The sequence below is a fragment of the Stegodyphus dumicola genome, chromosome 2, assembly GCF_044657685.1.
Source record: "Stegodyphus dumicola isolate Sdum_Otavi_A_Nest chromosome 2, ASM4465768v1".
NCBI lineage: Eukaryota > Metazoa > Arthropoda > Arachnida > Araneae > Eresidae > Stegodyphus > Stegodyphus dumicola.
Window position 1 is genome coordinate 63,487,747 of NC_140769.1, and position 12,166 is coordinate 63,499,912.

Below are 12,166 nucleotides of genomic sequence, written 5' to 3' on the forward strand. Positions count from 1 at the left end.
CAGTTTGAAAACTGAAACGGACATTTATAGTGATTCAACGGAAAATAGCAAAATGAAAATAATAGTCCTTCAGGGACAAAGCCTCTTTGGACTAAAAACTGCTTACATTGCTAACTCATTCAGTATTGTTATGGTTTAACCAAAGGCAATTTAAGGGTCATTATTAGACTAATTTTAATTTTGATTATGGGTAAATTTCTCTCTTATATTAAAATCAATCACACAAGCTTGCACCAAGGAGCAATTTTGCCCCCAGTACATTTATTTTGTATTAGTAGCTCTAAAGAATTTTAAGGAATTTCGTTATCGCATACAAAATATAAAACTGCTCTGTGATATACTTGAATTGGGAAGTTCTGAGTCAAATTATAGATATAAAAATACATTTACGAAAAGGATGTTTTCTTAGTCTCAAAGCTTAGAAAAACTATCAAGATAATTGCATACATACATATATGTTAATGCTGGTAATATTTAGGTCTTTCGCATAACACATTACTCCTAACTTAAAACTGTTTACTGTGAACTACATTCCCGTCTCACATAACATTTAATCTATAATGCGTATATAAATATTTTTTTGATTTTTAATACTTGCATATATTCAGCAAAAACGTTTCTATAATATCTGGCACAGTATATGTTTCTATTAAATTGATGAAAATAATCCTATAATTCATGCTATGCAAATTTTAAGCTTATAATTTGCTTTTCAGTTGTAATAACACAGGATTCCAATGTATTTCTTTCAAGGTCTTTCTATACCCATGTAACTCAACAGAACAGGTTTAGAACAGGTTGCCTGTCCAGCCCTCCCGAGTCTTGGTTGTGGTGCATAAGACCTTTTTTCCTAATATGGGGGGGGGTGCTGAGGCAGAGACAGCCTCAAAGCTTAGACCCTTGTGCTTATGTGCCTAATTTTTTTTTTTTTTTTTTTTTTTTTCCTGTTACGGTAACTTCAATGAGCGTTACATAATCTATGAAAACAAACACAATAAACTGTTTGTTAGTATTAATACAACTTCCATGAAATTTCCAAACTTCTGCAGCTATTGTTGAAATGGGATAGCTATTCAGAAAAGATTTTATGAATCGTTGAATAAATCTATCCTCATCTGCATTTATAAATATTTCCGAGACTCTTATTTGGAGCAGAACCTTCTCTAAGTATAAACTTTCAGATATGTGTATTTTCTTTCAATTTATTCTTTAGCTCGTAGGTCTCAGTTCATATAATCATTTTATCGAAAATTATAAAATAAATATTTTAAGCCGTCTTATAAATATTTACATTCACTTAAAAATATTTATCCTCAATATTTTATCGAGAGATACCTTTAAAAATTAACAGAATATAATCTTAAAAATAAACTTACACATCTGGATACAGAATTCGTAATTTAATGAAATATAATTTTCGTGGTAGTAATACATAATGTCAGCTGTTAAATGCGCAATCGTAAGTATAGAACTATTATATGCACAACTTTGAAACAATCTAACAATCTTGTTTTCTCTTCATCGAAATATTATGTTTGTGTACTTACATCAATCCTGTTACATAAACAATATACATAAACAATAAACATAAACAATATAATTTCAAATGTATTATTTACTACTTAACATCATTTCTGTGTAATTTCTATAATCAACGTTCATACCAAATTTTGTGGTAGGTAAATGTATGTATATTGGTAACATAACAAAAAACTTTCAACCAATTCTGTATCAATCACATGACATAAGAGTTCGAGTAATTATCATAGTGTAACATAAAAAATTCTAAATTTCAGGAAGTTGCGTTGTGAGACATAATGTCGGGCAGCAACCAGTTCAAATGCTATGGTCCAGAGCAAAGTCAAATATTTAAAATAATTACAAAGCTAGGTAGGTAAAATCAATCTAACGTTTATTTATGGAGATAATAGTAAGAATACAGTTACATTTTAAAATGGTGGTGACTGGTCATCCTTATATCTGAAGAAACAACTGAAATTTTACACACCTTCTTTACATATTTAACAATTCACCGTTGCCGTTTGGGGGGCATCATACAAACTTTTGGGTACTTGATACAGGCGAAAAACTCAGACAGATACTGTCACGATGCAGGTAACAATAATTAAACGTCTGAAGATACATCTGCAATCTGCAAGAAAGAAAAAAAAACAATATGAAAATTAATAATGGACAACTCTTTCGGAGGCCCTGCTTCCCCCCCCACACACACACAGCCGCTTCCAACCGGTAGGACTCCCCCAAAACACCGGCCATACTGAAGTCAGTAAATACTCAGGAATTCTTGATTTAGTAAGCCTTCCTTCTGTGTAGGTTGTTTAATCGTTCATCATACCAGGGACTCCGGACGGCTGGTCTCCGCTTTGCATCTTAGAAGTCATCTCTCGTTCCTTTTTCTTCGAGAAAATTTCTTCCTGCGTCTCCTTGGCTCTGTCAGAAAAAAAGGATGTAATCGAAAATCTTCACTCCGTCTCCTCCTTCGTCAGAAAAAAAGTGTCATCGAAAATCCTTTCTTCGTCTCCCTTCTCGAAAACACCGCGCATCCACTTTAATAGCTGTCGCGTTTTTTGAAAATTTCGCGTAGAAGGTGAACAGCAACCAGCCAAGTCCTGCAACCCAAACAGAGAAATCTTCACGGGAAGGGGTTTCCCGACTACCAGAAAAGCCAGTTAGGCCACACCAATGTGTCAACAATCTCCGCAGACGAAAACAAGGGGGGGGATATCTAGCCTCGCATCGAGGTCCAATTCGACCATGTAGAGCTTTTTACCCAACCCAACGATTATTTCCCCGTCCTCAAAATACGCTGTAGAACCTTTCCCTGCTTGCTTGTCCAACAAAACGGGGTCCTCTTTTAGGGAAACTTCAGATGGTGTATACATCCAACACGTCATCCGACATGTGGTTTTTTTCGTTTGGGCGAAAGAATTTCGGGGTGCAGTAATCCTCTGATAAGGGATTCTGAGAAAGAATTCCAAGCCAACGGTTAGGGTGTGAAAATTTTCACAACCAAGTCAACACAAACGACTTTGGGACATTAAAAATTAAACTATTACATAACAATATAATTCATTAAAAAAATATCAGCGCTATATAAATTGTTTCTTCAGCAGCATTTATACATATAGCATATTTCAAGTATAAATACTCATAACCCAGATTGAATTACAATTACTATTGATTTACCTTACCGTCAGTCATAAAATATGTATTCGACAACTTTAATAGAAAGAGGGGTAACAAAATTAAGTTAAAAAAATTAACACACTAAAAGTGCAGCAACAAAACTTTAAAAATAATAATTAAAGTTAAACAACCATAAGGGGTTATAACAAAAGTACAAAAACCAAGTAAACTTAAGTCCCTAAACTCAAATTAAACAAAACAACAAACAAACTAAACAACTTCAACTTAAGAAAACTTTTAAAGCAACCAAACCTTAATTTTAAAGTTTACAAAAGTTACAGTTTAAACTTACACCAACTTTAAACAACTAAAGCAAAAAAATTTTAGAAATTCAATTACAGATCAAAACTGAAATATTAAGCAAAACTTAAGCTTGAAAATAATAGCAATTAATAATTTGTTATGGAAAATTCTTATGTATTTTTTGTTGTGTATGATTATTGCGTATTTATGGAAAATTCTTATGTATTTTTTGTTGTGTATAATTATTGCGTATTATTTTACTGTGTTTAATGAATCTGTATTGTGCTTATTTAAAAATTAATGTATAATATTTAATATTGTTAAACTTTACGGCAAAGCTCTTTAAGTTTGGCAGAATATGTGTTACAGTTAAAAGGGCGCGAGTATATTTCCGTTTCTCACGAGTCGGCTTCTTTTGGAGGTTAGGGGTCAGACTGCCCAGCTGCATTTTCCTCTTTTCGCAGGGGTTGAAAACACGTGTTTTGCTCGTTAAGAGGTGAATAGTTCTAAGGGGCGGCGATTTTTTGACAGAGTTATAGGTTGGAAACATTCTTCTGTTGCGTGAGAAAGAAAGGAACTGTCATCTTGTAGAAAGTTCTGAATTTCTGAGAATTTTAGAGGCTATTTATTACTTTTTTTCTAGTTGGCTAGAGGAAGTCTTGGTGAGTGTAAACCGAGTTTTAAGCCGTTGCAAGGGAGAAGAGAAGATTTTTGCGAGGGTTTTGTGAGATTTGGTCCAGTTTGATCGACTTTGAGAGGAGCGTTACCCGGCGAACCCTTGGGGGCGACCGCGGTTACGTTTAAAATTGATGATCTCCGAGGCACTGGTTGCGGCGACCGGTCCCAGCTCGTCGCGAGCTTCTTGCGGTTAAATTTCGGCGTAATTGGCAAAAGATCTGGAGCTAGGTCCAGTGTTCTATTCATGTCTCTGACGTTTTCCATGTGTGGAAGAGCTGTCTGAATTGCTCGCGCTGAAGTTCCAGTTTGCTTTGGAAAATATGGAAAAGGAGGAAAGTCGTCATCTCCTGCTGTCAATCTCCTTCCGTTATCTTCAGAGGGTCTTCGAAATAAAAGGGAAGGCTGATTATTATTAATTTTTTGGAGTTAAATGCTGCTGGACCGAGTAGTGCGGGTGTTATTAGAGGATTCCCGTTATGCTATGAACACACATCAGTATCGGTTTTCCGGACAATGATGCTTGGCTGTTATGTTTTCGACGTTTTGCGACTGGATCCGGACAGCTCCTTGAGTCCCTCAGATGTGTGTACGTAGAATTCGTGAGTGACTTTATATTTTCATTGGTGCTTTTCTTTTGTTAATTAATTTTTATAAATTTAGAAATGTTTAATACTAAAGCAATAGCTGTCATGTTTAAGTAGATGAAAATTGAATATTTATTGTTACTAAATTTCTAGCTGAGAAGGTAATTTTTTTATTAATGTTTAATTGTCAGAAGTTAATTGAACTAATTGGAGGGAGTGAATCTTTGTTTTAATGTTTAAGTGCTATGTTCATGTAATTTCATTTGGCCGAAAATGAACATGCTGATGTGTCACAGTTGAAGAAATATGATTCATTCTAAATCAGCTTTTATAAATGAGCTTAAACTTCATGAGTTCCTGTTTAAAATGATTAAAAAACTATGAAGTGTGTCACTATGATTTCTGTATTAATGAATGTTTAAAATGAGATTGATATGTAAAAAAACTATGAGTATCTTTTAAAAAGATTGTGTAGGGGTAGTCTGGCCAGCTATCTTGAATTATAAGATTACGGAAACATGGTTATTTTATTCGAACCTGGGTAATTATATTGCGGTAGTAGAAAAAAAAATCAGTTTAGTGTTGGTGACTATACGATCGGTTTACTGAATTTATTTTGATTTTGATGAACAAACTTCTTAATTGTGAGATTTATCTTTCCCTGGAGTTTTGGAGAGATCTATGTGGTATTTTAAATGTTAAGGGTTTAAGGCTATCTCTAGATTTTGTATTGAAATTTATGTGTTTTCAGGTTAGAGATCTGAATTAGTTATATTTTAGTGAGAGGTAGCAGATTAATGATTTTGTTGTGGAAATGCATTTTCGCAATTTTGGTTTTGACAAATAATCGTGATTCTACCAAAACACCAGGGAGGATATCTTTCTTTGATTTCTCTAGATTTAAAAGTTTTGATTATGTAAGTACTTAGTTTTTTTTTTTTTTTTTTTTTTTTTTTTTTAGTCCAAAGGGATTTGAATCCCGAAGGACTATTAGTTTCGTTTTGGCATTTTGCGTCGGACGGATAAATGTCGGTTCACTTTTCAAACTGTTGCCATAAAATGTTAGAGTCCTGCATTATATTTGAAGAAATTAAATAATGAAAATCTGCGTAAATGTATGTATATTTCTCACATTGTCATAAAATAACGGTACATAGAGTCATCGAATTTTGAATAACGTAATCCTCCAACGAATATGAGCATGTGGAAGACCAAATTTGAAATTTGAAATTTGTTTTATGATCGATTTCCTATTTTTTAAAACTTTGACGAATTTTTGATTAACAAACTCAAGGATTTCAAAGCGAGCAATGGCAACATTGTGCAGAAAAAACATTTTTATCTCCAGCGCGTGAGTCTCTGTATCGGAAATTCTAAACATATGCTCGTTTTAAAACTATTTTGCGATATTGCTGTTGCACTGGATCTTATGGTTTAAGTGCGAGGAACATGATATTTAATAAAGAAAGGTAACACACAAAATGTTAAAAGACGCCCCTTTGGACGTAATATAAAATCTGAAACATTTCAGATTTTTTTTTTTTTTTTTTTTTTTTTTTTTTTTTTTGTCGCGCCACCAAAAGAAGTCAGTTTTTTAAAGGTTCAATTTGTATTGCTTTTTCTACGTAACAATCCGTGGCAGTTTTGATTTTTGGTTATTTTAATTTCAAAATTATTCTTGTAGAATTTTATATTAAAACTGTAATAAATATAGAGAGTTTAACCTGTTCACGAAATCTTAACCACAGAAAGTTCAAAAATTGTTAGAAGAAATTAACAGTAATTAATGCAGCGTTTTTTGCATAACTCAGAGCCATGCTTAAGTAAAGAAAAATTTCTGAATTCCCCCCCCCCTTTACGAAAAAAATTTATTTTACAGTTAAATCGCAAGAAAACAATAAACTGCGTAGTAAACTTAAAAGTCAAAGGTGTTGGTCTTTTAACCTTCTTGAGCGGTATCATATGAGAATTTAATAACCTCAATCGTAATTATAAGGTATTTCTCCCGCCTTCTTAGCATACCTTCGTAGCACTTTAAACATTAAAATTTCTTTGGAAGTAATATGAAATTAAGAGGAAATTTGGCAACAAACATTCTTCGAAATTGATAACTTGCAAGGTCAGCAGTGAAAAAACAAAAGGAATGATCTTTTTAAGGAAACAAAATTTAAGCAGCAGCTTAATGGTCTACTAACTCCTTCATTAACGCTGAATGCGACAGTTTGTGGAAGCTACATTGTTAATCAAATTTTCATAAAAACAATGAAACTATTACGTGATCCCAAAATAGTAAAAATAAATTTATTAGCTTGTTTTTACTTTCCTTCCTTTTACTCCTTTTACTCCTCCTTTATCTTACTTTTATTGTCCTTCGGTAGCAGAACGACAATAACGCTTTTCAAAAAACGAAAAAATATATATTACTTCCAGAAGTCAACTTATTTCATTCTAATGCCTCTAGAATGATTGACAAGTTTCCACAAAATCCAGATAAAATTTTCGAAAGACTTATTCACAAGTTATAACAAATGTCATATAAAGTAAATTATGATATTAAAGAGACAGTAAATGTGTTCTCTTTTTTGACAGGAAGTAGATTCCAGTAGTTTCAGTGTCACCAAAGAATTACATCTTCAGCTCAACACAAATGAGTTTCTTCCGAAAGAGTTATACAGAGAAATTACAAAAGTGCTTGAAATCAGTAAAATATACCAATATAGAAAAACCATGGAAACATAACACGGGAAGTTTGAGGCATGTGTAAGATGGATGATGGATGTGTAAGATGGCTCGAATCGTTGTCCAGAAACATGTAAATATTAAAAGGAAAAGAAATAATTACTTCTCAATCTATTTTTCTCAAGATAAACTGAGAGCAAAAGTCCAGGGTTTTCTGCACTAATCTTAGTAAAATTTTTTATTTTATTAGATTTTGAGCACTGAATGATAGCCAACTCAATAATTTTTAAGGTTAAGTAAAGCGAAAATGTGGTGATATCCTTTTAATAGTTAGGCTTGTAGAGACATTTGGTTAATTGGAAAAGCCAGAGAGATGAAAAATTAGCAACGCCTTCGCCGGGAATCGAACCGCGGAACTCTGAAATACCGGCTCAGTGTGCTGACCACTACACCACGAATGCACGCTAGGAAGACGGGAGAAATGCCTTGCAGGCTGAGCGGTTAAGCGTGATTTGAAACAAAATTCAGATGATTGTTGAAATACAATTCATTTTTTAAATATATTTTTAGAATTATAATAAAGAGGATTAAATGCCCTATTTTGCTTTTGTAATAATTTGAATAAATTAATTGTACAAAGCGGATTTAAGAGAGTAAACATTTTTAAATATGGCCATTATAGCGCTGCAGACGCTGTTCCGCGCAGGTGCGCTGAATACCTCTTGGTAGTCACAGATGCCAGTACTAAAGCATTCATTTGTGTTTGTATTTCTTTTTGCGCATTTAAAATGTGTCATACAATTGAAAAGCCCTCCTATCGTGAAATAATTTATGTGATTCGTCTACTGAACGCAAAAGGCATAACAGGGACCGAAATTTATCGACAGATTAGTGAAGTGTATGCAGAAAACATTGCAAACGCTGGAATGGTAAAAAAATTGGGTTTTTCATGATGCGCAGTGGCCAACCGTCTGTCATTACTAAAGACTTGGTACATAAATTGATGCAAAAGTTCGAACAAACAGACGCTTAAGATTTCATCATTATGTGATGAGTTTCATCAAGTCTCGAAGAGGTTTCTTATAAAACTGTGGAAGAATGCTTAAGTGATCAAAGTTATTGTTCAAGCTGGGGAGCGAAAATGCTTATGAGTTGGTCAAAACCCATCGTGTAGCCAGTGCTTTGATTTTCCTTCATCGGTAATAAAGGTTATCAGTTTTTAGAGTCAAATTGTCCCAGGCGACATGATGAACTTGGTTGGCTCATGTTATATTGGAATCAAAATAGCAATCCATGTAATGGAAGTATTCAACATCAAAACGGCCGTGCTTAAATGGTTAGCAAATAAGGCGGCAGATTTCTAGGAGGATGGAATTAAAATACTGTTTGCACTATATGAGAAGAGCCTTGATAATGATGGTAATTATGTTGAAAAGTAGATAGTAGGTTTCTTGTAAAAATAAAACTTTTTATAAAAATTGCACTTGTGTTTTTTATATCAAAATGATACTTAAAAAACATGCCTCGTATGAGTATATTAATTTATGAATAAATTTACATACATTTGAAAAAAATAAAAGATAAGTTTTCGAGGACAGAACAAGCTTATTAATTAAATGTTAGATAAAATAAGAGATATTAAAAATAAAACAATTATTAGCACATAGCAAGTGGCAATGTACCTTATTTTCCAGTTTTCAGTAAGAAAATCTATCTAAAATGTGAATATGCATAGAAAACACAAAGATTACAAGAACAATTAAATTTAACAAGTCACCCAGAGCCAGAGCAGCCGACTATTATCACTTTCTCATTTTTGTATAGTGTATTTCTAGTGTTTCCGCTAAATTACGAACGGATATATACTGAAGTGCCATTGAATTAGAGATAGACGACTATGAAAATATTGTAGAGCTGCTCCGTATTTGTGCTCACGTGAGAGCGTTGTGGTAACTGCATATATAGCTAGTACTATGGTTGTTGTTAATCAGTCGTATGTATGGGTAAAACTTCTGATTTAGACACTTTTGATCGCGGACAGATATTAGGTATTCGACGAATAGGCCATTTAGTTCCCGAAATCGTCAGAGAACTAGGCCCTGTCAAAGTCGAAAATGTCCAAGGGAAAACTGAGAATACACGCAGGGTGGGGGAAAAACTAGCTATCTGGCAAATTACAAAGGACAATTAGCCTTGAACGAGCGTAGCGTGAGACGGCTCAGCCGTATTGTACATAGCCAACGAAGCCAAACATTAGTCAAATTACCACCCAGCTGAATCAGGGTGCCAGTCGCATAGTCAATAAAAGCATCGTGAAACGCTCGCTTCACTATACGGGCGCCGGGAACCATAGCCCACGAGAGTATCATTGCTGAATGCATGCTATATAGCTGGACGTCTTGAATAGGCAAGATATCACAGAGAATGGATTCTATGTTCAAACACAGAAAAAAGACACAGACAGGACTGAAAACGAGTTGCATAGAGTCATAAGTCTCGATTCCAGTTACTTAATACCGACGCGAACCTTAGACTATGGCGTCAAGCTCATGAAGCCATGGATCCTGCATGCCAGGTTTAAACTTTAGGCGATGACAGTTTAAACATGGTCTGTGGTATTTTCTCCTTGAAGGTTTGAAATATTTGTTTTTTGTACCAACCTCGCTCAATATGATTCGGTAAGTAGAGTTGCTGCGCGATCATCTCCAACCATTTTGTCCTGTCATTCAAACAGAAATGGAGTATTCTAGATAATTGCACCTCTCACAGGTTCCGATTGGAGGCTGCTCACAGGTCTCAGTTCCGCTTGGATAAGCATTCATTGCTATAATTTCTCGTTCATGAATTGGAGACCTTGAAGCCCTAACTTAAATCCTACTGAATGCCTTTTGTATGTTTTAGAGAAAGGTATCAAACAGCATCACAGAACACTGGCGACCTTTCCTGAATTATCCGATGTTTTTGAATGATGAATTATCCGATGAGCTTTATCCGATGTTCGGCAAGCCATTCCCGTAAAATGTTTCCGCAAGCTAATTGAATCTATGCCTCGTCGTGTGGTAGCCATTATCAAGGCTAGAGGAGGCCCAACTTGTTATTAACTTGCTATCCTTAATTTAGTGGCACCTCACTGTAGAAATTTCACAGAAGAAAAAATAAATTTCATAACATTGGCTTAAAAGCTTTTAAGCGATATTATAGGTTACAGGACTTTTATACCTAATATATGTATTTTCTTATTATTTTCCGACCGCTTAAATTTTGTTTACTGGCTGTTTGCTCCAGATAGTGTTCAATGTATTTGATCAGTTATTCATACGATTAATTTTGCAAATTACGTTATTTTTTTTTACTCTCAGACTATTAAAGATTTTCCATAAATTTCAAATACGTTACAAATGAGCTGTTAATTCCTGCAATTTAATAACAACACTTTTTAATACATGCTTATATTAAATTAGTAAAGATTTTCGAAAATGAAAATTTTACATTTTTACTGTCAAAAACTTCTTGATGACGAAAGCCTAAAACAGTGTTAAGATTAACAGTTTCAAATAATTCCTAACATTTAAAAACTTATGGATAAGAAACAAAGCCAGACATTTCATTAATTAAATACAAGCAACTATATGATTTCTTTAGTTAGGAATTAAGTACACCTATTAATATGAATTAAAGCTACATGTAAAAATAAATAATTTGTTTATCTCATACTTCTTTGTAAATCTATTTGAAAAGTGATAAATGTTTCTGCATAAATTAAACTTTTTGTCTAATGTTGTTAAGTAACAGATATTACTTTCGTTACGACTTATGTGGAATATTAGGGTTATTGGCCTAAATAGACTAATAGCAGGCTTATTTGTTGCTTGTAGTTCTGAAGAAGAGAAGTATGAAATAAATATAAGCCCTAACATCTAATAGCAGTTCTAAAATAATGCGCTTAAATGTCACAATGCTATTTGGTATAGATTTTGTAACTTCTTACTAGTTATCGCAATAAAGGTAGATCCTCACATACCAGCACATACCAACATTCATTCAGAATCTGAGTTAAAATAATACTCCGAATAACGATTATTAGAGATATTAAGGCAACAAAAATCAACGTAAATTCGTAAATTACCTGGCCTAAGGTTTAAACATAGAACCTAATCCTTCGGCTACAGAAGAGCAAGTAACGAAATAGTGGCCTTTTCTCAGGCTGCAGTATTAAGAAGGACGTCAAGTTACTAGCGCCATCTGCTGATGAAAAATAGAAACATATAAATGGATGCACATATACCTGCTGTTGACCAACACTGTTGGTCAGAAAATCCCATTTTCCATTCTTCAGCAGCTAAAATTATTGAAGTAACATTGCCGAATTAGATTTTCAGAAGCTTTTCACACACATAAAGATTTTTCAGTTCTTGTTAGTAATCCTAATTCCAATCGTTGTTTACCCTTAGCTTTTAATGTAATTATTTCATAGCTGTTTCCATTTTTCATCAATAGATGGCATCAGTTCCTGTTGCCTTAACACCTCAGTCCATTAATACAACAATTCATTAATAATTTAAGTTAAATAATTGAGTTTGAGTATAATGATATCGATTAATTTTGAATATCATAATCGAGCTGCAAAATAATTATTTAAATAAAATGTATAAAGAGTTCTAGATGAACAAAGAAAAAGATTCTGCGGTTTCAAGAATATTATAAATCATTTTAATAGGAGAAAATTTAAAAAGAAAAGTCCTTTATGCAATTTTTCATTTCTTATTAATACTACA

The 12,166-nt window shown here is 33.5% G+C and overlaps 1 long non-coding RNA gene across 1 annotated transcript; it reads right to left on the reverse strand.

Moving 5' to 3' along the window:
• Positions 1 to 1,890: 1,890 nt before the first annotated feature.
• LOC118188866 (uncharacterized) lies at positions 1,891 to 11,577 on the reverse strand. The gene is made up of 2 exons (XR_004758186.2): positions 11,518 to 11,577; positions 1,891 to 2,152 (listed from the first exon to the last, which is right to left on the reverse strand). It is a non-coding gene; the product is annotated as an uncharacterized LOC118188866 (long non-coding RNA).
• Between the last annotated feature and the right edge of the window lie 589 nt (positions 11,578 to 12,166).